Genomic DNA, 3,205 nt, shown 5'->3' with positions numbered 1-3,205 from the left:
ACATTAAAATATTATGTGAACTAACATTATATTGAGTAATATATATAATATAAAATAATATAATATCAACATTGTTAATGTTAGCATTTGTGTTTTCAACTAAATAAATATGTTAATTATTAAGGTAGATAAATCTATATAATAATCAATATTTACTTTAATTTGATTTTAACAGGTCACTAGAAATCTAATTACATATGTAGAATCACATTATAATTCTATTGGTGAGTGCTGCACCGGGGTGTCCCAGTCTGCATGGAGAGAAGCCACATAGAGAAGAAGGGACGGCCGTGCTCACTTCTTCCTGGGGGAGAACATCCCACACACTCTTCCCATGGCCCCCAGCACCTCCTTGTTCCTCAGGCTATAGATGATGGGATTGAGCATGGGCGTGAGGATGGTGTAGAAGACAGCCAGGTTCTTATCTTCTTCTGGTGAGCGGACATTCTTGGGAAGGAGATAAGTGAAGGCAAAAGGAGCATAGTAAAATGTCACAACAGTTAAATGTGTGGAGCACGTGGTGAAGGCCTTTCTTCTCCCCTCTTTTGAGTGCATGTGAAAGACAGAAAAAATAACTCGTCCATAGGAGGCCATAATGCCAAGGAAAGGAAGAAGGAGAATCAGAACTGCACTAAAAAAAAATCACATATTCATAGACCCAGGTGTCTGTACAGACAAGAAGCAACATGGCTGGGATGTCACAGTAGAAGTGACTGATGGTCCTGGACCTGCAGTATGGAAGATGAAGAGTATACACAGTGTGGACTAGGCCATTGAAGGAACCTAGTGTCCAGGATATCAAGATCATCTTCACACACATTTCTTTGCTCATATGTATGTGATAATGGAGGGGGTGACAGATGGCCACAAAGCGGTCATAGGCCATGGAGGCCAGGAGTAAGCCTTCAGAACTTGCCATGGTCGCAAAGAAGAAGCTTTGTACACCACAACTCAAAAAGGAGATACTTCTCTGGCCAGAGAGGAAGTTATACACCATTTTGGGGACTGTGGTAGAGATGTACATCAGGTCCATGAGGGAGAGCTGGCTGAGGAGAAAGTACATGGGGGTGTGGAGCCGCGGGTCCAAGAAGATGAGGGCAGTCATTCCTGAGTTCCCCAAACAGGCGAGAACAAACACAGAGATGATGAGGAGCAAAAGAAGGAGGCCAGTTTGGTTTTGGGGTAACAGCCCCAACAAAATGAAATCATTTGAAGTTTGGTTCCATTTCTCCATGAAAACCTAGTTTCTTGAATTCCTTGAAAGTAAGTAAAAAATAAAAATTGAACATTAAACATGAATTGAAACAGTAAAAGAGAATAAAAATGAATTGCCTTTATTAGTGCTTCTTTAGAATTATTTGTTGCTTTTTTGTTTCAATCTGTACTTTTTCTTGAATTGATTTTAATACCTGAATACAATGTTCCTGCCCCAGTTCTCTCTGTAACCATCTCAGCACATCCTGGTCACATGCATGGTCTTGGAATACAAAGTCTACACCAGGCACAGGAAACCCAGTGAGATAGCTGGAGCCTTTCTGTCTGATGACTGCCAGCAGGAGCATTCCTAGGACTATGCACCAAGCTGAGCTCTGGAGGAAGCCAGGGCCCTGCTTCCCCAGCTCCCCAACTCAGCACTCAAGTTCACCACAGACATGACCTGTGGGGCGCAGAAGTGCCCTGTGTGCTTGAGTCTGCATCCTCAGTGACCTCGCCTCCTCCACACCATTAGTGCCTGCTCTTCCCTCCCCACTGGCACTGCTGCAGCTGAGTAAGCCAGGGTCTTCTCCCAGAGCTGTGCTGCTCACCTCCTAAACAGAAGCTGCTCTGATGGCCCTTAAAATGGGTCACCATCCAAAGCATTGTTCTTATCCTATGAAGGCACTGTGTTTCCTATACAATCCACCATGAATATATTGTTTTCTCTGAATATTGTCTCCTCCCTATTGAGGTTTCCAATTTCTGAAATTCTAAAAACACATGGTTTTTCTTTGTGCAAGCAAATATCACATGATAAAAATGACATAAAAATAATACACGAGACTGTCATTCTAGTTATCACAGCACCAAACATAACTTCTCTGGTGATGGATTTACAACACTGCTTTTGATAATGGAAACACACACTCAGAGGCTTTTTCTGTGAATTAGTATGATATTTCAACTAATGAAATGTGAGAAGACAATTTTTTTTACATAAGTTTGTAGTATATATGCATCAAAAAGCAAGACGTGAGAACCTTTTGTGGTACTTTTTCACTTCTTTTTATCCTCCATATTTAATTTTGTTCTTAGTACCAAGAGATGAGATTATTCACTCCAGTACCCCATTCATTTCTAATTAAATTTTAGGATATGGGAAACTGGAGTTACATATGAGGGTCTATTTTCATGGATGACCAGCAACTTTCTTTATTGGATATTGGACCTTATTTCATGAGCCAGAATTTCTTGAAACCCCACACTCTTGGTTACACTAAAACCTGGAGAGTACTGCTTCTGTGACCCAAGGGTATCAGGATGATGGTCTCCCTTTGTCATTTTAAAGGGCATACTGCTCAAATACTTAGAGTTGAAAGAAATATCCTTCACTTGACAGAACCCAATACATATAAGTATAAGTGGCTGAGTTCATTTTGCAAAAGTTATATGAAAGCAATAATAATTAATACAATGAGACTTAATGTCCTTAAAAAGGAGTGAGACAATCAGCCCATGACCAATAAGCCAGTTGTTTGTCTGAGCCTCACCTAACTCATTCCCAACAACCACACATGAGATCTGTGATGATGCAATTAACTGAGCACTGTGTTTAGTACAGAGTAGGTCTCACTCCCTTTTCTTCTCCTCTCAATGGAGAAGACTCAGAAATTCAGACCTTAAGTGGAGAAGACCCAGTGAAATGAAGATCACACTCCCAGAGAGCAGCATATTCTGGAATTTTAACAGGTTCATACCAACTGATTTTACATTTAAACTGACTTCCGTGTTTTACAATTTGTTATGGCATGGCCTATTCTTTGTGCAAAATAAATGTTTCCTAATGATAAGAAAACATCATCTCCAAAATATCTGCTTAGTTAAAGCTAACCCAAATCATCTTAGCACAGTGATAGTGTTTTGACTTACATCATCTGAAATCTGGGACTGGGTTTTGAGAGAAGTAGTTGTTTTTATTTACAACATTCCCACCCAATAGTCCATTGAG

At 40.3% G+C, this 3,205-nt stretch overlaps 1 pseudogene; it reads right to left on the bottom strand.

Moving 5' to 3' along the window:
• Positions 1-294: 294 nt before the first annotated feature.
• Positions 295-1,234, bottom strand: LOC143641350 (olfactory receptor 2L13-like; annotated as a pseudogene).
• Positions 1,235-3,205: the final 1,971 nt, after the last annotated feature.

Source organism: Callospermophilus lateralis, unplaced genomic scaffold (genome assembly GCF_048772815.1).
Source record: "Callospermophilus lateralis isolate mCalLat2 unplaced genomic scaffold, mCalLat2.hap1 Scaffold_9667, whole genome shotgun sequence".
Taxonomy (NCBI): domain Eukaryota; kingdom Metazoa; phylum Chordata; class Mammalia; order Rodentia; family Sciuridae; genus Callospermophilus; species Callospermophilus lateralis.
Note: the sequence above shows the minus strand (reverse complement) of the source record. Positions and strands in the feature narration are given on the sequence as shown.